Source organism: Mirounga angustirostris, unplaced genomic scaffold, assembly GCF_029215605.1.
Source record: "Mirounga angustirostris isolate CCGP_5_RB_7025 unplaced genomic scaffold, mMirAng1.0.hap1 SCAF_1, whole genome shotgun sequence".
NCBI lineage: Eukaryota > Metazoa > Chordata > Mammalia > Carnivora > Phocidae > Mirounga > Mirounga angustirostris.
Genome location: NW_026991709.1, coordinates 119,009,061 through 119,033,880, shown reverse-complemented (window position 1 = coordinate 119,033,880; position 24,820 = coordinate 119,009,061). Strand labels below are relative to the sequence as shown.

Here is a 24,820-nt window from a genome sequence, read left to right as displayed (position 1 = left end):
TCTACACTGATGAGACCCATCGATTTGTGTCTTGTTATGGCTCTTACTGTCCCTATGCAGGGCTCAGTGTTCCCAGAATCACTGTGCCAGTTGAAAGTTTAGAATAGTTCCTTGGGGGATTGCCCAGAGGTGCTCAGCAAGTGTTTGTTGATGACCCTCTAAGGCCCTCAGGAAGGCTACAGTGGGGGAGAGGGAAAGAGCCCAAAGCCCTGCAGAGGGAGGTTGGGGGAGATACAAAACACCATGGTGTGAGAGACCAGACCAGCCAGGAGGCCTGGGACTTGTCCCAGTGACCCACCGTGCGACCTTGGGAAGGAGAGTCCTGTAACTTTGCTGGCTCGGTTTCCTCATCTGTAACCAAAGAAGGTTTGGCTCAATGATGACCAAGGTTTCTTCTAGCTCTGAGATGCAGTAATTCTGTTCCCTCTCTAGCAGAGAAGCAGAGGTGCTGAGACAAGCAGGTGGAAAGGTGGGGTGAGAGTTAACTCTACATTTGAGGTCTGCCAGGGGTCCTGATTTCAGAGTTCCCTCCGACTCTTCTCATAGATAGACTAGTACCAGCCAGGCTTTGGGTTCTGCTTTTACCTTATATACTTTTGAGGAAAGTGTGTGAATTTAAGGGTGGGAGATGGTTTGTTTTGAAGAAAATTAGGATTCTTACCAAAAGACGGAGACTGGCTGGGAATCAATCAAAAAATGATAAAATGGGAGGGAGGGAATCATGGTTTTCAACTTTTGTGGCTAGAAAGAACCTTAGGAATAAACTAGTCCAACCTCCTTACATTCTAGATAAGGAGACATCAGAAGGATTTACTCAAGATCGCACAGGTAGTAGCAAATTGGGAAGAGAACCCGGTATCCAGTGCCCAGTCCAGTACACTGTCTGCAGAAGCAGGTGGGCCCTGTCTTAAGGCAGGTGATCAGGGGAACAAAAGATGGCAGTCAGCAGGCAGAGCTTAAAGAGGGGCTGAAGCTGTTCTGTTGGAGAGAGGGGACCATAATGCCATTTGGGCTTCTTGTACGCAGTTGGGCACCATGATGCAAAACTTCCATCCTGTTCACCACTTGGATTCTTGTCAATTTTAGTAGTCAAGAGGGGCACCTGGGTGGCTCAGACTGTTAAGCGTCTACCTTCGGCTCAGGTCATGACCCCAGGGTTCTAGGATGGAGCCCCACATCAGGCTCTCTGCCCAGCAGGGAGCCTGCTTCTCCTTCACCCTCTGCCACTCCCCCTGCTTGTGCGCTCTCTCTCTGTCAAATAAATAAATAAAATCTTAAAAAATATATAAAAATAATTAAGCAGTCAAGAAAATGTCTTTTTAAACTGGGCGAGGCAGAAGGCGGTTTCCTATTTTTTAAAGCACTTTTTTCTCTCTTATTTCAATGCAAATTGCTGAGCTATAAAATAATTTAGTTTTGAGAGGAATCAAATATTTTCTGAAGAAGAGGAAGACCCAACTCGCACTGGTCTGCGTGTGTTCTGCTGGCCACTTTTATGCCATGTGTTCATCCCATGCTGCATTTTCATGAGAAATCCAGTGGCCGTTTAAATCCTTGGAGGAACATCCTGGGGTTATTTCAGCAATCCATGAAGGCAGGCTTTGTGCAAGGTGAGGTAGATATGAGCTGTCACTTCCTTCCTGCTTTGTGAGTTGGATATTGTTTCTAGGCCCCATTTTGTTTGTGTTATTCCTGTTCATGTGTTAGAACAACTTCTGATTATTTGTAGAGTTGATTACAATTAATAAGACCACCAATTCAGTACAAACAAAGCTGAATTTATTATCTCGCCAGGCAAGAGAGACCCACCACATTTGGAATCGCAGTCTCCCCAAACTTGTATGCATGTTCATGTAGGCACAGAGATTTCTGATTAGCTCTGTTAGAAGATTGATTCGCTTCTAGACCAAAGAGAGGATTTCCTTTTTAAAAAATCTGCTCAGCGGGGTGCCTGGGTGGCTCAGTCGGTTGGGGCATCCGACTCTTGATTTCGGCTCAGGTCATGGTCTCGGGGTCGTGGGATCGAGCCCTGGGTGGGGAATGTGCTTGGGACGCTCTCTCTCCCTCTGCTCCTCCCCCTGCTCGTGCTCTAAATAAATAAATAAATAAATAAAAATCTTTTAAAAAACCAAAACCAAAACAGAACCCATCTACTCAGCATTCTGGTCCCTCCCTGCTTATACCGGCTTATTCTGGTCTTGAAGGCCCTGACACGAGCTCAGAGAGAAAGGCTCCTCAAGGGCGCGGCGCTGTCTCTGTGCTGGTGGGTGGAAGCAGCTGACAGTCTCCCAGGAGCCAAAGTCACGCCTGCCTCCTGGTGCCTGCTGCAGAACCATACCTTTTGCAGTGTGTTCCGCCCTCCCCTTGGACTAACGGGAGTTCTGCCTTTGCTTTCACGGGAGGACCCCCTTGAGGAAGCAGAAGACACCAGGATAGATGGAAAAAGCCGTGAGTGTCAGAGACATGAAGCCCCGAAGAGGTTTTACTCAGACGTTAGGGAACTGGCCTACACTGAGTGCTGTGCTCAATAGGGTTAAAAAAAGAACCCGACCTTTAAAATTTGTCCTGTCGAGGTCTAGCAAATCTGAAGTTTCTTTAGCCACTGCACACTCTAAGTTGACTTTGTGCACGGAAGCACTGTCGATTACCTGGGAAACATGTTTTCCTAAATGAATGTGCACTGCAGAGTGAGTCTCGTACCCTGTTTTGTTGTATATTTAACATTCTTCATATTTGGTTTTGGTTTTGACATTTTCAGGAAATCACTCAAGAGCTTTTTGCCACTTTTGAATCATCTATTTTAAGACTTTCTTTTCTATTTATTGTTACAAGTTTCTGATAAGGTGATTTGTGCGTCTCTATTTTAGGAAATACTTTTTGAGGACTTTTTTTTTTTAATGAAGTTTAGATGGGAGTCTTCCCTCTGATCCTCGACGCTACCTTACATTAAAAATGACCTATTTCTTCACCCCATGAGGTTCCCTTGCTTAGGATAAAAAAAGTTGGGTGATTAGTCATTGTGGCGCTCAGCAAACAAATCCTTTGGAGGCCCTGATTCATGTTACTGGTCAGACTAAAAGGTTGTATCTGCCTCTAGACAGTTACTGTCATGAAAGGTAAGTGCTGTGTATTCCCAGAAGGTCCCTGGAGTGTCCTGTTTGTTGTGTTCAGGCTTCTAAACCCGGTGGCCATTTTCTGTGAGTTTGAATCCCTGTGAGAAGCTCCTCCCCCTGTGGAGTCTCTGAGCATTTGTTTTCTAAAATGAAAGCACAAGCAGAGACTCGAGCTGTTCTGCAGAACAGCCTGTTCTTCAGATTTTTTTTAGATCAGTATATTTAAAAGCATAAGTTTTAAACAGCCTGTTGTGGGTTTCTATCTGCAGTGGCTTTGGGTTTGTTTGGGGGATTTCACTATTTTTTTTGGTGGAGACGGCTTATCTATTGCTGTGATTGCTCCCTGTCCCTCCCCCACCCCCCAAGATACTTTCGGTCCACCAGGTGAGCAGGGGAACTATTCGGATACCTGACTCCTGCCAGAAACCTTCCTTCAGTTTCAACGCAGTGTCTTTTGGAGTGAAATTGGCAGAAGCTCCCCGGGACTCCGTTCCTTTCATAGTCTTCCCTCCTCCTGCCTTTTCCACCCATCAGTTTTCCCCAGGCAATTTCTTTTGTCTAAACCGCCGCGTGTCCATTTGTGTGACCAGCCAGAGTTTTTGCAGCATTTCCACAGCGCAGAAGCTCCTGTGCCTCTCGCTGTGTGTCCAGCCTACCGATGGGCTTGCCTGACAGCTCTGCCAGTCACCTGTGGCTCCTGGACCCCGGGAGGAGGTGACTGTTTCACAATGCCGTGCTGCCATGCCTGGCCTCGCTCCAGAGAGTGCAGTGTTGCCAGCGGGGCCTTCAAACTGGAAAAATGGGAGGGGGAAGAGAAATGATGGAAAACACGGGAGGAGGAGACGTGTGTGCCAGGAAAGTACGTCCGTGGACTCGAATACATGAGAGCTCAGGTCCGTGAACGTGCTCTCTGTGCATGGGCACCTTACCGGGTGCGGGGAAAGCACTGCGAACCCTGGGCTGTTTACGGACAGTGGGGAGGAAGTGGGGGCAGAACGGGGCAAGAGCATCAGCAGCTTTTCTCCGGAGGCCCCAGACCAGCGCCGCAGGCCAAAACGATCAGCTCTGCATCCCCACCCGCACACCGGGGTCTCTAGAGCAGAATCTGCTTCCTCGGGTTGACCACCATTGTTCTACTGAGTAGTTTGCAAAGATTCCCTGGAGACAGTTGTGCTCTTGGGGGATATGCTTTATTGTGTTGATCCCTTTGTCTGAAGCCCAGACTGCTAGGTTGTCCTGGCTGCATTGCTGTGGTCTGGTTTTTCGAATTGTCATTTGTGTGACGCAGTAGTGAAGCGTGGTATGGTCCAGAATACTCCAACCCAGTAAGGAGCCACTGGTAAAGTCCTGTGCATTCTCAACAATTATTGCTGCCCGCACTACATCATCTGCTAACGATGAGTACGGAGCCTCTTTTGAAAAGGAAAGCCGGGTGCCTCCAAGAGTATGAATCTGATTTTGTGGAGCTCAAGCTGACCTTAGGGTTAAAGTGACTTTTGGAGCAAAGTGAAGAGTTTGTTCTCTGCCACTCTGCCCCCTAGGATTCATATATTAAGAAATTTTCCGCATGGGCGTGAACAAACTGGAGGAATCCTGAAGAAATATTCTGTGACCCAAATATATTCCGTGTCATGGCTTCTCACCACCTGTCTTTAAGATGGAGTACTTCAGTAGTTTCGGAAGCTTGAATACTGATACCTCACCACATAAATTTTAGGAGGACGGTGAATCCCTGTACAGAGACTGGAACCTTGTAGGCAGAAAAAAACTTAGAAGTGGTTTATACTTACGTTATTGTAGATTAGGGTCTAAAGATACATACAGGGGCAGGAAGAGAATATGAACATTCAATGTGGGCTGGGTATAAGAAGATGGAATGGCAAAATGGTGACAAAATGGTGGCATGACATTTTTTTTGAAATACTGTAGCCAGGTGAAACCTCTCTGCAGGCTGAATCCAGCCTCTGGGCTAGCCGCATGCCAGTTAGAGAGCCACACCATCTGGCGCAGCCCACCAGTCTGCATTTCCTCGGTGGCAGCCTGCCCAGTCTTTTCCTGCAGAGCACTGGGCTTGAAGTTCTCCAAGACCCATCCCAAGGAAAAGTCATGGCCATTGAACCTTCTCCATGTCACAGCAAATAAGGGAACCACTTTGGAGATAAACTGTGTCCGTGTCATACAGGCCAAGCGATTTGTCAGTAGAATCAGCAGCAAAACACAGCATGTATGTCCAAGGACATCTGGAGGACATCTGGGGAGGCATCAGACACAGCAGCCTTGATTAAGCTGCTCAGTGCGCCATGTGCCCATCTCAGGATAGAACAGGAAGAACCCACCAAAGGAAGCCGCTCCCTGTTCAGGCATGTTACTCCCAAGGCGGTGGAACAGAGCCAAGACTGCAGAGGCTAACCTGGCTGGCACCGGGCCATGGGGTGACAGTGAAGGACAGCAGGTGTTTTGCCATATACCTAGTCTCTGGTGTTGACTGGCTCGGCCCAAAGATGCTTTCTGAAATACCAAGCAGTTAGCCACTTCCTAACTATTCCCAGACGGGGACAGTGTGAGAATTGGCCTCTGTCTCTGTTGACACTTGATTGACCTTTTGCACGTCCTGGAATTTATAATGCCTTGCCTTTTTTCTCAGTCTCTTTTTACCACTCCTGTTTTCCTTAGCTCTCTTGGAGCTGAGTTATAATGTCTATAAAGCGCTTTAGCACAGGGCCTCGCATGTAGAAAGTGCCCAGTAAATATTAGCTCTTATTGTCATTGGCATCATCATCCTCACCATCATAACAATTATCATTTCACCAGCTGGTAAGGGGACTTGGTTTTCTTTTTTTTTTTAAAGATTTTATTTATTTATTTGAGAGAGAGAGAATGAGAGAGAGCAAGCACATGAGAGGGGGGAGGGTCAAAGGGAGAAGCAGGCTCCCCGCCGAGCAGGGAGCCCGATGCGGGACTCGATCCCAGGACTCCAGGATCATGACCTGAGCCGAAGGCAGTCGCTTAACCAACCGAGCCACCAGGCGCCCCGGGGACTTGGTTTTCTTAAACCTTCAACTCAGCTGTGTACCTCAGCTGTCTCCACCTGATGTAAACGAAGATGGACCACATGTAAGTGGCCCACTGCGTCCGAAAGTGTGCTTCACGAGATGCCCAGCTGACTCGTGCGCATTAATGCGTGGGGAACACTGCTCTAGGTGGCATGGTGAAGCACAGGGAGAGACTTGCAGAGAGACCGGTCCCTATGGGTTTGCTAGCTAGGAGATACTTGGGGACAGTCTTAGCGGGTAAGGGCTGGGAGATGTGCCTTTTACATTCTACCGTTGGAATATATGATGAGGTGGTTTTGACCACACTAGGAATCTGATTCTGAAGGCTAGTGTTCCCTGGCTGTGACTTTAACCTGAACATAGCACCTGGTTCCTTTCCACCCTCCCCACCCCCCACGGCCCTTATGGCCATGCAAACCATGCTGCCAAGAAGGAAGATTCCTGTGGTAAGAGGCCAGAAAACCTTCGTGTGTCAGAGAGGCAACACACATCTTTATAACGTAGGACTGCCGTGCTGGAACGCGTAGCAGTGTGACAATGGGGAGTGATGGGCTCTCAGCAAGGACTGGGGGACTCTGGTAGGCGTGAGAAGGGAGGCATAACTGAACCTTCTTTAATGGTGGTGACTGAGAGTTTTGCCTGCTCCTAAGGAAACATTCTGAAAGATAGAAATAACCAGTCCCAACAACCAGTGCCGCTTCAGTGACGTGTCTGGACTGGAAGCTACTAGGGTGCTGAGAACAAAATGGCCACAGTATCTTAGAGATGAAATCCTAACTGCCTATCGAATTAATTTAGTTTAGAAAGTGAATTAATGGAAAGCCTTTTCAGCCTTTCAAAGCTTTCACCTGTGTTTTGAGGGTGTAACGTGGTCTAGCGTTTTGTTAATTTATGATTGGGGTGATTTTTTCCAGTCTGCATGGTGCTTTCAGATGGCCCTGTGTCCTGCACACTGAGTGGCCTGGGGTCCCTTGGGCAGCATAAGACTTGGAGGTGCAGCTATAGATCTTAGTCCCACAACAGCTCTCTCTCTTCCTCTTTTCTTCCTCCTCTTCCTGCCACTGTCAGGGAACTTAGCTGTGAACTCTGGATCTCAGTTCCCTCTCCTGTTTATCCAGAGGAGTTGTTGCCATGGTGTCTGTGGTAGGTTGAATGGTGGCCCCAAAAGATACGTTCATATCCCTATGGCTGTGAATATGACCTTATTTGGAATCTTTGCAGATGTAAGTTAGTTAAGGATCTTGAGATGAGCTCATCCTAGATTGTGGGGTGGGCCCTAAATCCAAAGACAAGTGGCCTTATAAGAAACACACAGAGGAGCAGCACAGAAGGAGGAGAAGGCCATGTGAAGACGTAGGCAGAGATTAGAGTGACAAAACCACAAACCAAAGACTGCCTGGAACCACCAGAAGCTGGAAAAAGCAAGGAAAGATTGTCCTCCAGAGTCTTCAGTGACACCTTAATCGCAAACTTCCAGCCTCCAGAAATGTAAGAGAATAAATTTCTGTTGTTGTTAAGTCACCACGTTTGTGCTAACTTGTTACAGCATTATTAGGAAGCTGGTAACAGTGCCCAGTCCTAGTCTTGATTCAGAAATGCCTGGGAACTTGTTAAATATCGATTTCTGGGGTTTGACCCCTGACCATTCTGATTCTGTCGGTGTGGGGTGGCATCCAGAAATTAAAGTTGTTTTCTGTTGTTGTTTTATTTTAAGATTTTATTTATTTATTTGACAGAGAGAGTGAGAGAGCACAAGCAGGTGGGGAAGGGGGAGAGGGAGAAGCAGGCTCCCCGTGGAGCAGGGAGCCCGATTCAGGGCTCGATCCCAGGACCCTGGGATCATGACCTGAGCCGAAGGCAGACGCTTAACCATCTGAGCTACCCAGGTGCCCCAAAACTAAAGTTTTTAATAAGGGCCGCCAGGGGATTCTGATCATCTGTTACCCTTCGGTAGTGGTATTCCCCCAGCTCCTTCTGTTCGTCCACTCTGCCTTCCTCGGACCATTTCCCTGCTCGTGTTCTCGACCACCTCTGGTGTGTCAGTGCAGTGCACATCTGAATCTTCAGCCCAGTTTCCTTTCTATTTTGGATGCCTGTTGATTGAGGGCACCACCTGCATTTCCCACAGGCTCCTCAGGGAGCACAGACTTCATTATCCTTCTCATAAACCAGCTCTTTGATCCAGTTCCCTACCTGCCAGTGGCACATCAAGGTACTGGAACTGGGGTGTCAGCCTTCATTCTTCCCTCTCTCTCTCTCCTCTGATTTCCAGTGAGTTGATTCTTCCACCCAAATAGCTTTCAAATCTTTCTCCCGTGTTCATTCCCTACCTTCTCCTTGCCTTCTTTCTAGACTCCCTCCAGACATCCTTCTCACCAAATGGTTCCCAGAATGATCTGTCTGCAAACTTGCCAAATGATTCCCGCTTAAAATCTTTTAAATGACTCACCGGTGTCCAGGCTGCTCAGAATCATCCGGAAATCTTTTTTTTTTTTTTTGAGTCGCCATACCCAGTATTCACCCAAGACCAAACAAATCAGAATCTCCGGTTGGAGCCTAATGTTGGTTCTTTATCCAATTCCCATAGATGATTCCAGTATGCAGTTTAAGGTTGAGAACTTCTGGACTAGAGGATAAAGTCCAAAGTCTTGGTAACATTCAAAACTCTTGACAACTAGATCCCCGCTAATCTCTCTCTCTCCATGAGGCCCTCCCCACAGCCTGTGCACCACCCATCCCCCCCCCCCCTTTGCCATTCCCTCAAGGTGTCATTCAATCTCACACGGCCTTGCCTTTGCTTAGACCTCTGCCTGGAATAGAGGGTTTTCTCTCTCGGATTCCAAAGAAATGCTTCCTGTCTTTCAAGACCTGGTTCCACTTCTCTCTCCCTGACTCTCCTTTCCCAAACTCAGTTTAAGGCTGCATCCTCCAGAGTCCTGGGCACACTTGCTAGAGCACTTTGATCATCACAGAGGAGCTGTTTGTCTGCATGTCTGTCTCTTCATTAGACTGTCGGCTCCAGGAGATTGCTCAGTGAGGGAAGAAATAAAGGATTAAACAAGGCCAAGGGGATGAAATAGTGTTTCTGCTTCTCTGAATTATTGGGCCCATGCTACCTTATACTCTCATTAGACACTTGTTAAGAAAACAGAACTCTACTTGGTTGTAATGAATGTAATTAAGTTGTAATAGTCGTGGTGGTTGTATGTAGGGCCACTAGTTGATACTTAACTAGCCACAGTCTCCATAGTCATTGCTTCATTTAACTGACCCAATAATCATCTCAGACTTCATTCCCATTTTACAGAATGAATCAAACAAAATGCTTTGTAATCGGGTAATGCAAGATGGCAGAGAACACAGTGGAACGCATGGGTGATCACCTGGCCAGCAGTGTTAATGATGTACAGGCTGGTCAGGAGAAACTGGTTCTGTTGGTCAAAATCGCTCTTGATAAATAGTCTTTTGAGTGGCATATTCACATTTGGCACTGAATTTGGCATAAAACAAACACAGCCGGGGCGCCTGGGTGGCTCAGTCGTTAAGCGGCTGCCTTCAGCTCAGGTCATGATCTCAGGGTCCTGGGATCGAGCCTTGCATCGGGCTCCTTGCTCAGCGGGAAGCCTGCTTCTCCCTCTCCCACTCCCCCTGCTTGTGTTCCCTCTCTCGCTGTCTCTCTCTCTCTGTGTCAAATAAATAAATAAAATCTTTAAAAAAACAAACAAACACAGCCACTAAACATGTCACTCAAAAGATGAGGTGGTGGTTTTTATTTGCTAACGTTTGGAATCACATAAATACAGTCTTCCTTTTAAGTATGCTAGAAGGAGTTTGTGACCCAGAGTCACAAGACCAGGGTTGAAAACCCAACCTTGCCAATTACATGATTACAGGTTATGTGGTGGTATGATTTTGGCATAATTTTTCTGAGCCTCAATGTCTTCATCTTTGAAATGGAAATAGTATCTTACAGCCGACAGGGGTGTTCTGAGAAAGAAAATGAAATGGTATGTTTGAAAGTGATTTGTAAGTGGTCTGGACTAAACAGGAGTAAGGCTGTATGTCCTTGTCCTTGTTCTGTGTTTGGGTTCAGAAGGTTGGCCTTTGGGAAGTGTCAGGATGCGGAAGGGTGGTGTTCTGCTGGGTCAGTGAATATGGGCCCTGAAACACTTGCAGGTTGTCTGATTTCCCAGTGGAGCAGAGTACGAGGATGCTCAGCCTCAAAAAAACAAATGGCACGAGCTAGTTAGGGGGGGATGTGGGAATGGAGAGAAGTGGTTAGAAAATTAGAGTCTTATTGTGCTTACTGAAAGAAGAGAGCCGAGAGAATGTAACTGGTCAGGGTTTTGCATTGGTTCACCTGTAACCAAAGGCCAGCCCGGGGACCACAGTTCAATTCCACAGAGCTTGACATCTTGTTCTTTCAAGTAAAAGTTTTATTTTCTGCAGCTCAGAAGTTTTCTGGATCTCCGCGCAAGAGCTCGCTTACCCTGAGGTCTCAGTGTCACGATTCTGAACATACTACTGCATTAACACAGCCAGAGCTGTTCTTCACAGGGTCACTTCCTCATCGTGTAGGTTCAGCCTCCTTCCTCCTCAAAAATGAAACCAAGGCTTTATCTTTTTTATTCTGATAGATTGAAAAATACTTTCCAAGTCCTGATCTTGAAATATGATCTGTGCGGGTGGTGGTGTGTGTGTGAGAAGAATAACCACATTCTGCCACTCTCTGGAGGTGGGCACAGAAAACAGTCGGGCCTTTTTGTCACAGACGTCGCCATCTTGAACTTAACCTATAAGTTTCCGGAGCGCAGATCTGTGTAACATGTAAAAAAAATCGGTAGATCTATTATAAGACAGAATTGACGTTCTAAAAATATCCCAACACACTGGGGATGATGAACAAAATGAACGTGATTAAATTTAGTCAGAATAAATGAGTGAATTTTTGAGCTTCAGTTAAAAAAATTCAGGCTTGGAAGTTTGGAAGCCAAGGAGGAAGAAGAAAACAAGGGAAGAAAGGAGAACTCCGTGCCAAAAACAGAAACACCTGTATATCCTAAATAAAATCAATTATCGAGCACTTATTATTTGCTTACTATTTGCACTTGCCGAGTGCTCAGTTACTCTCATTTAATCCTCCCACACCCTGTGAGGTATGTAGTACTCACTCCATTTTATAGATGAGGAGACTGAGGCTCAGGGAGGTCAAGTCCTTTCTGTGGTCATGCTGTTAGTAAGCAGGTCCCAGCCTCTGCCTTTTGAGCATGGTATAGTGAAGCATGTGGAACCAGAAGTTTAGAAACCAGTTTTGGTCAAACCATGAGCTCTTAGGCAAGTCATTGGACTTCTCCATGCCTCAGTTTTCTCACATCCAAAACGAGAGCCTTGGACCAAAACTAAAGCTCCTTTTGTCTATAAAACCCTCTTTGCAGTGAAATAGCAGAAGCGGCTTGAGATGTTTAGCCCAGGGAGGGGGCCATGCGGAGTAAACCTTCAAAGGGCTGTTGTGAGGCAGAGGTCACAGCTGAGGGCCCCTTCTTTGCTACCGGTGAGGCCTGCTCCTCTGAGGAGGAAATGCCTGCACTGGGTGGAGCCCTCCCCACCCCTGATCTGAGGACTCTCCGCAAGCCATTTGTGGCAAATTCAGAATGAGTTAGAGTGCAGCGTCCTCTAAGAAGCAGACTCTCTTTGCTTTTTGTTACCTAGAACACTCGATGTCTATTTATTTTGGAGCAAGGCCTACTCATCTGCCCGTTTTGAGAAAGATTTGGGGGACTGGATTACCAACCACCCAGGACACAAGAGTATTTCTCGGTGTGGACTCAGCACCATCTTGTGGACACAGCTCTCTGGACTGGGGATGGGCTGTGGTCATCAAATGTATAAAAGAACCTCAAGGGGCGCCTGGGTGGCTCAGTCCTTAAGCGTCTGCCTTCGGCTCAGGTCATGGTCCCAGGGTCCTGGGATCGAGCCCCACGTCGGGCTCCCTGCTCTGTGGGAGGCCTGCTTCTCCCTCTCCCACTCCCTCTGCTTGTGTTCCCTCTCTCCCTGTCTCTCTCTGTCAAATAAATAAATAAAATCTTTTAAAAAAATCTTTAGAAAATAAATAAATAAATAAAAGAACCTCAAAACAACCCTGAAAAAGCTGCAGCCAAGGCAAAGCTCTTTTTAAGAGGGACTGCCTAATCTCGGAGCTAGGAACTGCCTTAAGGAATTTGCTTCTATGACCGTAACCCTGTTGTTAAGCCCATGACACCTGGAAGAGCAGCATGGGCAGGCTCAGTGACACAGTAGCCAGACCTTCCCAGGAGCTGTGTTCACTAGGAAGGGCATCCGTGCAGAGGCCTGCTTGGGAGGGAGCCCCAAGCTCCTTCCTCCACGGCCTCCCTTCCCCTGTATCCTGCATCCAGCCCCAGCTCTTCTGGTGTGGAATACCCTCTGCCTGCGTCCTCTCCTCCCTGCTGCTACTGATTGCCACTCAGGCCATGACTTCTTTATTATGCTTCAAGGCCCCCTTCCCAGTGAGGTGAGGATGGACCAGAATGAAGCTGTGAAGAGAACAGAGCACTCAGGTTGTAAAATGCTTTGCCTTCCCTAACTCTGTCTACAAACACTGATGAGCCTGGCCACTTGGACGTTTTTGCCATTTCCGTGTGTGAAGAAACTGAGTAATAATCTAATCTGGGCTCAGATGACGGTCCAAGGGCAGTCTTGCTCAGTGCCTTTACCCAGAGTGGAAGGAGCAACGTGTGAACCCAAAGAAGCCACTGACCTCTTCTCTGCTTATTCTTCGCAGTAGGGTTGTGTGCGGGCGGCAGGGTATCTTTAATGGGCTTGTAGGACCCCCCTCCCCCCAAAACAACAGTCACTAACTTTGTATTTGGCTTTATGTATCATAATATTAACATCATGATGCATGTACTTATTCTTTTAAAGTAAATGTTCTTTCAATTGCATTACTGTCCTTAGGTCAACATATTCTCCCAAGACCTTAATGTAGGAGCTCTTACTATATTACCCACAGTCCCTTATTTTGCTAAATATTTGTTTTTGCACTTACCTTCCATGAGTATTTTTTAGTTAACTTCTTTTCTTTTGGGGTCAGCCTGACTCCCAGCTGCCCAGCCTGTCAGAACTAGTCTTGCTCACGCTCCCTGGAAGCCCGTGAAGCCTGAGACTCTCCAGGCCACCCGTCTTTCCATTCAGCTTCTGAGAAACCCCTACGTACAAAATGGCCCCTGATTCCAACAACCTCTCAACCGACAAGCAGTAACTTGGTTGCTATTATCAAAATGAGATGGGCTAAAGAAAAGAGTTGTAGGTATTGTTTTCTGGAATTTTCATGGAAAATTAGGGTGAAAAGAGCAATAGAATGAGATACTACATTTTATCTATTTGTCTCATCTAATCCTATTAAGAACTAAGTTGCACTATTATATCCAGGTTTGGGGGCGCCTGGGTGGCACAGTCAGTTAAGCGTCCAACTCTTGATTTTGGCTCAGGTCATGATCTTGGGGTCCATCGAGCTCTGTGTCGGGCTCCATGCTCAGTTGGGGGGGTCTGCTTGAGGAGTCTCTCTGCCAGCTAGATAAATAAATCTTTAAAAAAAAAAAAAACAGGTCTGGAGGTGTTAATTAACTCGTCCAAATTCATACAGCTAATAAGTGGCAGAACTGGAATTTAAACCCAGGAGTGTGTAAGCAGAGGCCCTGCTTTACCCTCTGCGTCTAAAGATAAAACTGTACAGACAGAAAAAGGACAGCCCAATGGTACAAGAGAAGGAGGGCTTAGAACTATTGACCACATCGGACAGTTGTCAAAAATTTTCCTCAAGGACTTCAGTGGAAGCTTGAACTGGAATCCCAAAAAAGTACATAAACATCTTAAACCCCAAATTAACCCAGATTTTTACTTTTTTTTTTTCTGAACAAACCGCAATCTAATGAATCCATTAAACTGAGACATAAACTAAAAAAATTCTAAAATAAAAAAAAACAAAGTGTTCTTTAAAATAAACCATAACCAAACTGACATGGTACTAGATTCCTAGTCTAAAGTAAGAAGGAGGAGGTCCCAAGATGTTGCCCTCTAAAAGTCCCGTGATATGCAGGGAAAGGAGCAAACGTGGTCTGCCTGGAGTCTGTCTACAGGAGAGGTGAAGAAGCAGAGCACAGCGGAGGCTTTATTTTGTTTACTGTTCACTTATTTATTTATTTTAGAGAAGGGGGAGTGGGACAGAGGGAGAAGGAGAGAGACAATCTTAAGCAGGCTGCACGCCCAGCTGATGCGAGGCTCTATCTCATGACCCTGAGATCATGACGTGAGCCTAAATCAAGAGTCGGACCCTTAACCGACTGAGCCACCCAGGCACCCTAGTAGAGGCTTTTTTATGAAGGTAAAATAATTTGCTATCTAAAACATGTAACCCAATAAACTGACAGTACCTTAGCTTTGCCTTATATAGCATAATTTGAGTGATCTGACTTAAGAGAACAAGTACACATCATGGAAATTTATGGATGATTTAGTGTATGTCTTAAACATTATTTTGGTCTCCTTCCTACCAAGCCTTTTACCAGAATTGCTAACAAACACCTAAGTTGAATGATTTTTTTTTTTAAAGATTTTATTTATTTGAGAGAGAGCACGAGCGTGGAGGTGGGGGGGTGGGGAGCAGGGAGCCCGATGCGGGACTTGATCCCAGGACCCCAGGACCATGACCTGAGCCGAAGGCAGACACTCGACCGACTGAGCCACCCAGGCGCCCCAAGTTGAATGATTTTTATTTGAATTTTTTCCTTTTTTTCCACCTGCTAAGAAGACTACTAACAAACAATGCAACTAAAAAAAAAAGAATTTAGGCGATACTTGGAACTAAATGCCCGCATAGGAGCTAAGGCTCAGATGTAACTGCCATCTGCATTAGGGAAGAATGATAACTGCTGAGCCCCTCTGGGGTAGTAAGCACTGGGAGGAGTGGGGGGACCTCTGGGCACACAGTGAACTAGAACATTTGTCCCTGCCATTGAGGAATTTCACATTTCCTATATTTGGGGCCTGGGGCCAAGGCAATATTTGTTCCTACCGACATTTACAACTAATTATTAATTGGTGATAGTAATATTAATAATAATTTTAGTAAGCTTTGTGCCAGATACTACACCAAGCACCTTATAGGTATTATCATTTAATCCTCATGGTAAGCCTGGTAGATTCTATTTTTAGCTCCATTTTGCAGATGAAGAGGCTGAGGTGCAAAGAGCTTAAACATGCCCAAGGTCACAGCCAGAACGTGACAAAGCCAGGTCCACCTGACACCAAAGTTCAGGCTCTCAGCCACTATCCCAGACTGGACGTGGCCTGCCTTATCCTGAATGATCCTTTAGTAGAGCTCTGTTTCATGAATGGACTAATACAGTGCTTTGGGGGTCTCTCAGTTCTCCTGCTTCAGGAGCTTTATTTAATCTCTCCACTCGCTTGCCCTTTCAGTCCCCACGTCTTATGGTAGCCCCTGTGTTGCACTCAGTAACCGGAGAGTGGTAGGCATTTGATAAGTGTTACCTTGAAATAGAAATGGATCAAAAACTAGTAATATTGGGGCACCTAGCTGGCTCATTCAGTAGATTATGCAACTCTTGATCTCGGGGTTGTAAGTTTGAGCCCCATGTTGGATGTAGTAGACATTACTTAAAAATAAAATCTTTAAAATAATAATATTAGTATTTGTGAGCACCATATATTATTTTGAAGTTTACATTTTTCTTGGGAAAACAAAAGTAGAGTGTTATGGAGAATTCTGGATTTCCCTAAAGTATTCACCACAGGGCCACCTGGTGGCCCATATGGCATCTTTGTGCATTTTAAAGAAACGGCCCCCTCCATCTGGCGGGAGGATGCAGCCCTCATCAGTGCACCCGCCTGGCCAAGCAGAGCATGAACTGGCTCTCAGTCTCCCCTTCCTGTGATCACAGCACATCACAGGGCATAACCTGTCCCCCTGCTAATGGCCGCTCTGCTCAGGTCCAGCTGACAATTTGCCAAGCCCTTCCACACTGGTAAGTAGGCTGGGGTCGGGAGCATATGAGCCTTTGATACCAAGAAAGAGGTGGAAAAGCTGAGTTCTTCTTGGCGCTCCTGAACCTGAAATGGAGAGTCTGGTGTTTGAGTCATACTGCCTGGGTCTGAATCCCAACTGTGCCACCCACTAGTTAAATGACCCCAGTCAAATTACATAGCCTCTCCACGTCTCGGTTTTCTCATTTGCAAAATCAGGTTGCTGTGAGCTTAATCGGAATGGTGTATACAGAGTGTGTAGAACAGTACTGGGCACATGGATGTGGCTGGCATATGACGTGAGTTTCCTCCTGTCTGATGAGCAAGTCTTGTTGGGGACATTGATGCGTTTGTGGTGGGATGTTGGTGTCACACTAAAGTAGCCCTCAGAAAGGCTGCCCATGGGGCGCGGGGGGGTGGGGGTGGGGCTCCGACACCGGCAGGAGACAACAGTGATTTGTTTCTTCGTAGCATAGTTAGAAGTCATGGGCCAGTGCGTGCGCACAATTTTTTTTCTACTACACCCACATGTTTATTACTTTGAAGTTTTAGTATTTTTTTAAAAAGTTATTTTAAAAGTTTGTTTCCAATTTAGTCCAAGCACTCAAGGGACAAAGTCCAAATCCCTGGAGTTTAAAATATTTAAGAACAAAATTCATCTGAGTACATTTTAAAGATTTTATTGACTTTATTCAGTGATTTGTGAATTGGACAGCATCCAATGTAGCAGATAAAAAGGAGCACCAAAGGGCTATGCAAGGCAAGAGATTTTATAGGCAGACCGGAGCAGAATAAGGAAGTTTTACTGGGCAAAAAGGCAGATTGGTTATTGCAAGGTTACTTTCCTTATATGGGACAGCAGGGCGTCATCGGGCAGATTACTTACTTAATGCTGATCAGTTGATTCCTGATTGACTGGTTTAAGATTCAATTTCTGGAAGAGTCAAACTAAATTAAGTTTCAGTTTGGTGACATGGGGCTTAGCAGAAGTGACTCCATTTTGGGCCTGTTGTCTTTTTTTAAGATTTTATTTATTTATTTGGCAGAAAGACAGCGAGAGAGGGAACACAAGTAGGGGGAGTGGGAGAGGGAGAAGCAGGCTCCCTGATGCGGGGCTCGATCCCTGGGATCATGACCTGAGCCGAAGGCAGCCGCTTAACCGACTGAGCCACCCAGGCGCCCCTGGGCCTATTGTCTTAAACAGAGCAAAGCATATCAGTAGAGCTTAAATTTTGCTCTTTTCTTTCCTCTGAGCCAAAGCAGTAATAGTAAGCCATTTTTCAGTGTTTTGAAGCTGTGTTTCAATGTTTTAACTTGTTTGAGCAGTGACAACTTTGTGGGCAGTAGATGGCCCTCACTTGTCCTAGTTAGCTCAGCTTTAGGCTGGCAGTGTTGATTTGGTTGTGTGTGTGTGTGTGTGTGTGCGTGTTTCCTTATACCATGGCAGAACAGCCTCTTGACTTCTTTATGTTCAACAAAAGCATTCCCCTCTTTTACCATAGGTGACAAATAGGACAGTTTGCATTGACCTAATGCTGGATCCAGAAAGCTTGGTAACAGTGCCTGGTGGGCTTTAGAAGGCTTCGGGTTTGGGTGCTTTTTGTTTTTGCATTCATTTGATAAAGGTTTATTAGCACCTGTTGTATGCCAAGTAGAGTGCTGGGAGCTAGGGATCCTGGTGAACAGTCTTAGCCCTTATAGAATTTATACTCTTGTGGTAAAGGCTCCCATTTGTCAATATGTAATTACAATTGTATTGAGTACTATGAAAGAAAAGTATGCTGAGAATATATGACAGATGAACCTAATTGAGGGCAGGAGGATTGTTGGATGGAGGTGGCTGCCTCCTGGGCTAGAAGGGCATTCTAGGATGCAGGAGCAACATGTACAGAGGCCCAGAGATAGGAAGATCCTAGGCATATTCAAGGAACAGAAAGAAGGCTGATGCAGGTTAGAGTGCCAGGAAATGGGGTTAAGTCACAGAGGACTTTATAAGCCTTGGTGAAGATACTGGAACTTGGATTTAGGGTTTTAACGAGCGTCACTGGCCATGTCTCCATTCTGTGTTTGTGGGGAGACTCTGCCATCTGTCATGGAGAGAGCTCACACCCAAAGTTGGCCCTCCCCTGGAGATTCTCTTTCTGTAGTGTTCCCCCGAGGCTTCGTACTCATTGCTGTCATGCTGTACCCTGATGGACAGGGCTCCAGCGAGTTTCCTGACCCCTGAAGACTGCATCATCCCCAGTCCAATGATGAGAGGGTAAATCTAAATACTGGTGGGGAGGGGAGGGGAATGAAAACTCTTTTTCCTGATACATGCACTTGAGATTAACAGATCCTCGCTGTGCAAATCCTTGGTCTTTGTCTTCTGAGTGCTTGGACTGAATCGAATTGGTAATAGACTTTTAAAAATCAACTTTTTTTTAATACTAAAATTTTAAGTTGGCAACGTGGCTGTAAAGGCTTGGTGTCGGGTGTTTAGCCAGTTCTGGGCCAGGGGGCAGACACTGTGGCTGACTGTGGTATTTGTTCAGGTGGCACCTAGAGAGTGCCCGAGCTCAGTCTCTAGCAATGCTCGCGTTGCCCTGGGGACAGCTGCCCGGGGCAAGGGGTCTGCTTGCCTTAACTCCCATCCTCAGTGGCCCTTCCTGGGGACCATTCTGACACATTCTGCTTCATGCCAGGCAGCATCTCTCAGTTCCTTCTTGGCATGTGACCCAGGCTGACTGCCCCCAGTGGCTCTAGCTCTTGAATCTCAGCCTGGGTCTGTTCCTGCTGTTTGCACTCCGTGCAGGGCAGTTTTGTGTGGCTAGATCAGGTCACCTGCTCTGTCTTCACTCCTGCTGTGTGTGTACATGCCCGTGAGGCAGCAGAGTGTGGGGGACTGAGCCCTGCACCGCCTTCAGCAATTACAGCTCTCCTGCAAGCAAGCACTTACTTGTCTGGGCGCAGTTTCCACTCGATATTGTGGACCCAATAATATCAGCTTCTGTATACCCAGCACAGACTCTGTTCATTCCCTTAACCCTGTGAGTATATAGTAATATCCCCATTTTACGTGCCTGCCGCACAGGATGGTGAAGGGGATTAAAAGAGTTAATATGTGAAGTCCTTCACAACCGGAAATCCGGAAATACATCAGATAAAAGCAATTTTATTCTAAATTGATTGGGGAAATTCAAACAGATAGATGCAGATTGTAATGGCAATATGTATGGTGCCTACCCATATCTAATACTGCTTTAGAAACATGTATCTATTTACAGGATGGATTGTGTATTTAGTAAATGAATATTGAGGACCTACTATGTGTCAGGCACTGTTCTGGGTGCCTTAGATACGTCAGGGAAGAATATCAAAGATGACTGCCCTTGTGAGACTTCAGTTCTAGTAGGCAGATGGACCGTAAGCAGAAAGGAGTAAATTGTGTAGTATATTGGAATGCTGTGGGTACCGTGGAAAAGAAAAAAGCAGAGCAGGGTACAGGGCACAGGGAACGCGGGGGAGAGGGGCAGGTTGCTCTTTTTTAATCAGGGTGAGCCTCATTTGTGTATTTTGTGCACAGCCACTTCACTAGTCATTCAGCAGATATTTCCCGAGTGCCCACCGTGTGCTGCGTCCTCTAGACGTAGCAGTGAACAAGGTGGACGAGGTCCTTTCCCTCCTGGAGCTTACCTCCTATTGGGCAGAGTGGACAGTGAACAGGTAGGCCGACACATGATAATGGCAGGTTGCGGATAGGTGTACGAAGGAAAACCAGGCATGGTGAGGGCGAGCGAAAGCAGGATCAAAGACAGACAGGGTGGTCCCTCCAGGACGATGTCTGAGCGGGCCCGAAGCATGAGAGTGAGCCAGCCACGGGCAGTTCTGGGTTCAATGTGTTTAAAGACCCCAGGGCTGGAAGAGACTTGGCAGGTGGAGTAAGCAAAAGGAGGCCTATGTGGTGAGCACAGAGAGTGGGATGGAAGGCAGCAGGCAAGTCGAGAGAGAGTGGACAGGACCCGTGGACCACACCGGGCCTCACAGGCCACAGTGAAGGGTCTGGATTTTGTGCCGACTTCAGGGGAAAACCACTGAAGGGTTTTAAGCAGGGCTTGGCTTGATCTCATTTGTGTTTTTTAAAAGATCGTCCCATGTACCGCATGAAGCATGGACTACAATTCAGTTCTCTCCAAAGCCCCCAGCTGAGCAGGACACGGTCAGTCCTCCAGCTGGTTCCAGCCCGCACTCACTGAACCCCACCGTGTGCCAAGCGCTGAGCTTTGCATTGTGTGTGTTGTGGCACTCACTCCTCCCTGCCCAGTTTCTGGCTCATCCAGAAAGAACCAGTGTAAACTCTGATTCCTTGTCGTGCGGCAGTCCCCAGAAAGCTGGGGTGCACAGGGAGCAGGGGCTAGAGAGGGAAGGTGCCATGGGGAGGTGGGTTTAGATAGTATAATGCCCAAGCAGCAGTTGGTGTTCGGTCTGTTTCAGGATGACCCATCCTTATGACTAGCTGGAGGGTCATTCTTGTTCAGTAGCCAGAATATCCGACAGTTCTTCCCTCTGCCCTTTCCAGGAGGAAGCAGTCCACTGAGAGGAACAGGGCCATTAAATCAGTCGGCCCTTTAGGTTCGCAAGAAAACGGTATTTGGTTTTTGAAAGCAGCTCTTGATGATAAGCTCACCCCAAACTGAGACGTTTCCGAGGACAGGAACCCTGTCCCTGATCATTTTGGTAACTCGGTCCCCCCAGCATTCAGATTAAAAAATGCCTTCCACATCAGGGACTCTGAGTGTCAGTGGAGCTTGGCTGAGATGAGAAACGAACACAGCCCTGGAGGGCTTATGAGAGAAACACTTGAAGCCTGTTGGCCGGGTTTCTTAAGTAGGTATGTGGGCAAGCTCCATCCTGAGATGAACCCAAGGGACATGGGCTACCCTGAAATACTGTTGTGTTTGAAAAAGAAAAAGAGAAGCCAAGGACCTTTTCCCCCTTTCATCTTTCCAAACAAGCAGCCTGAAATATTTAACCGAGCCCATTGCATCACTCATGAATCTGATAATACTTGTTCTTACAATCAATATGCACGCAACTACAAGTCTAGAGACCAAATGTTTACCTTTTCAAAGTAATACATTCAGGTAAGGTTGTTCAAGCCAACCTCCCTCTGTCAAATACACCCTAGCAGCTTTCTGATGTCGGCCTTTTGAACGGCTTTAATTCCAGTTGAAAAAGCAAACTTTCCGGGCGCCTGGGTGGCTCAGTTGGTTAAGCAACTGCCTTCAGCTCAGGTCGTGATCCTGGAGTCCCGGGATCGAGTCCCACATCAGGCTCCCCGTTCAGTGGGGAGCCTGCTTCTCCCTCTGACCCTCTCCCCTCTCATGCTCTCTCTCACTCTCTCTCTCTCAAATAAATAAATAAAATCTTAAAAGAAAAAGCAAACTTTCCTTGCCTTACAATGCCTTCTTGAATCTGAGAGTTTAATTGCATTAGAGTCTGATAAATGCAGCTCTTCTCTACCCCTTTTGGACTGCATTTAGAAGAGAATCGAGCATTTTCCTTTTCCTAGACACAGCCATATTCTCTAAAGGGCTTCGGTTTTGTAATCGGTTTTTGAGATCCGATGCGTGTATTTCTGACACCTTGTCATGTGAGGAGGTCTGACGTAGTCCCCCGACGTGACTGAGAAAGCGTGCTGCAAAGATGGGTGCGGGCTGGGGGAGCGGGATCCTGGAAGCGGGTCCTTTGTCAGCACACTTTCTGCGGGGACTCGCAGCTTCCACTCGACATGGGCCCCACACTGCCCCAAAATGGACTGTGCGTTTGACTTTTGCAGGATTCCAGGTCAGTGTCCTAATATAGTGTGTTCTTTTTTTAGTTGGGTTTTATTTCTAAGTTTCTTTTGAGAGAGGAAGACATGCAGTAGAGAGAAGCGAGAGCTGCTCTGTTGATTCAGTTTTGTTGTTATGTACGTTAGGAATTGAGTAGCCAGTGCGCTGCAAGAGGGCGCTTGGCCTCTGCCTCTGATCAGAAGGTTTAGAAAAACGGGCCTCAGCCTGGCCCACGAGAGCGGCCTTACTCAAGGTAGCGTTACTTCGCTCTCCATCGACTCTTAAAGATTTACTAATAAAAGTACACCAAGTTTTATTAGCAAGCCCTATAAAGTTCTACATGATAGGTATGTTGTTGATTAATAAAGAGGTTTTCCAAGATTTTTTTTTTTTGCACTGTGAGAGTTAAAGTTTATATGGAAACTCTCACTTTAAGTTTTTTGACTTCTGTGTATTTCAGTAAAGTTGTCTTGACTGATTGGGAGGGAAGATTTAATTAAGCTGGAAATACAGGGAGTTAGTTGCTCAGATCATTGGTAAGAATTGTTCCCCTTTTTCCAAGTTTAGTTGGAGAACGAGTAGACCAGTGCCTAAAAGCAGTCTCCAGGATCTAATGGGGAGGGAGCTAATTTGATAGATGAAAGGATAGAATCATATGAGCACACAGAATACTGTGACCAAGCTAACCTTTGAGATTTGGAAGGCGGGAATGCAAGCAGTGCTAGATTGTTCAAACAGAAGAGAGGCGGAGGTCCTGCAAATCAAGGAACAATTTTCACCAGAGTACGGAGAGTGTGGAGGGACTGTTGGTCCCCCTGGCTTTTCAGCCATGCTCAGACTGCAGGGACGGTTAGTAACCATTTCAAGCTTGGGCAGTTAAAGACAGCTAGAGAACGTGTATCTGTGTGACGGTGGGCGTGTCTGTGTTTCTCCATCCCTTGGCCTCTCCTCCCGGGGATTTCTGCTTTGTATTTTACCACATTTTTATCCACTGTTTCCCTAGTTCTTTTAAGCCAATATCTGATTTATTTTGAGTAAAATAATTTTTAAATTATATCTTTAACAATCACATTTTCTTATAGGTTAGAATAGCATTTCTCAAACTTGTTGTTCCCAGGACCCCCTTACACTCTTATAAATCGTTGAGGACCCAAAGAGCTTTTGCTGATTATCAGAGTTACAGATCTATCAATATTTGCCATATTCAGAATTTAAAAGGAGAACTTAAAAAACAATTAACTCATGAAAAATGACTACAATAAACCCAATTGCATGATAAAATAACATATTTTTAAAAATAACTGTTTTCTAAGGCAAAAAATATAATGGGAAAAGTGGCAACTATATAACATTTAGCTTGATAGAAAGACAGCTGGATTTTCATTTCAGCTTCTGAATTCAGTGGCAAGTATACTGTTATAGTTGAAGTATGTAAAGAAAACCTCACCTCATACAAATAGGTAGTTGGAAAGGGGAGAAGTTTTCTAATAGCTTTTTCAGTTAATTGTGGATATTCTTTGATAATACACCAAAACTTGACAGGTAGGTGGTTTTTTAAAGATTACTTGCAATATGGAATTTGAAACCATTACAATGAACTTTCCATACTTTGTCACATTTAAATCTACTGATGTTTCTTTCACCTTTTAGCCCGTGCATGGTTTTTTGGTAACAGTATGCATTGGTTATTTGGAAAATATTAGTTCACTGAACTGTGGCTGTCTTCCAGACTCATTGCATGGTATCCAAAAATCACATTCGTTAACATTACCACTAACCTCATTAGAAAAATCATTATGTATTGAGAAACATAGAGCTCATGGTGGTGGGTACCAAAGTTTATGTTAAATACCAAGTTTTCCAATATTGTAATTTTCCTGAAAGACAGATATTATTACTGGCAATAAAATGGCTACTTCCTTGAGGGGCACCTGGGTGGCTCAGTTGGTTAAGCATCCAGACTCTTGATTTCAGCTCAGGTCATGATCTCAGGGTCATGGGATCGCGCTCATTAGGGTGTCTGCTTGAGATTCTCTCTCTCCCTCTCCCTCTGTCCTTCCCTCCACTCTCTCTCTTTCTCTCTCTCTAAAATAAATCTTTAAAAAAAAAAAAAAAGAAATGACAGGCACACTTAGTTCATTTTAAAGTAAATGTTTGCCCAGATATCCATCCACATCTGAATAACCATAATTTATCAGTCGTTTTTTCATGTAAAAACGGTGTTCCATGAAAAAAAAGTTGGCTAATTCAGCTCACAGCACAAAGAACCGCCCAAGCACTTTTCCTTAAGGCAGTCATGGTTTTTTCAGTATGCACTGCAAGTGTTTTGTGTCTGCCTCCCATTTTATCACACAGAATGGTAAAAAGGTGTATATTCAATAGTCAAAAGATTTAATAAAATTAATAGTTTTCACTTTTTCATCTGGGTATTACTGGCTTGATGTTTGCTACAGCATCAGCTCTTTTCCCCATCGTTGCTTCTGTACTGTTCATGCACATGTTAACATGGTGGGGGAAGAAAGGCAAATGACATCTTTGTGTTACTCTGAAAACAGTTTTGCCCTCACGAGCCTGACGAAAGGGTCTTGGGAGACTCCAGGTCCATGAAACACTTTGAGAACGGCCAGATTAGAAGGAAACTAGGGAAAAAATGGACAGGAATTAATTTTTATTTTTCTAATAAGAGAGTTAATTTTGCTCTCTGTAAAGTAGAATTTGGGTTCATCTGGTTCTCATTTTTAAAACTTTAAATCAGGAACTTTTCTAAGCACAATGTGTAATTTAA

General features: G+C 45.7%; 1 protein-coding gene across 5 annotated transcripts in view; it reads left to right on the top strand.

Moving 5' to 3' along the window:
* ZBTB38 (zinc finger and BTB domain containing 38) overlaps window positions 1–24,820 on the top strand; it is an 80,358-nt gene that overhangs the window by 40,107 nt on the left and 15,431 nt on the right. Inside the window, exon 5 of one of the 5 annotated variants that reach the window (XR_010410291.1) lies at window positions 10,616–24,568. The exons of the other annotated variants lie outside the window; for them this stretch is intronic. The gene's annotated coding sequence lies outside the window, so the exon portion shown is untranslated. Of the gene's footprint in view, window positions 1–10,615; window positions 24,569–24,820 lie in introns of those variants that run through there. 5 annotated transcript variants of the gene reach the window in all.